Consider the following 867-nt stretch of genomic DNA (forward strand, 5'->3'; position numbering starts at 1 on the left):
CAGTGCAGGAGAGGCGGGTTTGATCCCTAGGTCAGGAAGATCCCCTGGAGGACGGCATGAACCCACTCCAGTATTCTTGCCTGGAGAATCTCATGGATAGAGGAGCCTGGCAGGTACAGTCCATGGGGTCCCAAATAGTCGGACATGACTGAAGCGATTAAACATGCATTCACCCACGCACGCAAGCTCCTCCTGAGCCCACCGCAAACTCCACTCCCTCTCTGAAAGTCTCCAGGCCTTGGGTCTTGGATGGTGGCATTTTGTGTTATGCTGGGTATTGTTCCCTGCATTTGCTGTGGGCAGGACAGGGTTTCTAGTTAAGGGTGGGGTTGGGTGCTGTCTTCTCCCAGGGCAATGGGAAGACCCCTGCTTTCCAGATTCAAACAAGCTTTTGGGGTTCTGGAGTCCCGTCCGTTGAGGTCTCTGACAAAGCTGCTGCCCTTCTAGAAGTAGAGGCCTCCTTCTCCAGGCCAAGTAACCTGTCACCATAGGGCAAATGAGGGTCCACTTTTCCATGGCCAAGAACAGGGAAACCAAAACTTGACTTTATCCTGGGTCTTCCCTGTCCCTCCACCTGCTAAGAGTTCTCCCCTGAACTGTCTCCCTCACCAACTCCTCTGGTGGACTCGAAGCCTGACTGGGCTCTGGCAGGCCAGCCTCCCAGCTCCCAGCCTCCCTGGTCTTTCTTCTCCAGTTCATCCAGCCTTCCTCCCTTCCTGCCCCACCCCCAACTCGATCCTATGCCCTGGCTTTTCTGCAGCCCTCTGGAAGCCAGAGCCTGTCTTCCTTTCTCCTCAGAATCTGCCTGGCACACAGTTGGTCCTTAATAAATGTGAGTTTAGTGAAAACATAAAACAGTCCCCAGAC

This window comes from Bos indicus x Bos taurus, chromosome 2 (genome assembly GCF_003369695.1).
Source record: "Bos indicus x Bos taurus breed Angus x Brahman F1 hybrid chromosome 2, Bos_hybrid_MaternalHap_v2.0, whole genome shotgun sequence".
Taxonomy (NCBI): Eukaryota; Metazoa; Chordata; class Mammalia; order Artiodactyla; family Bovidae; genus Bos; species Bos indicus x Bos taurus.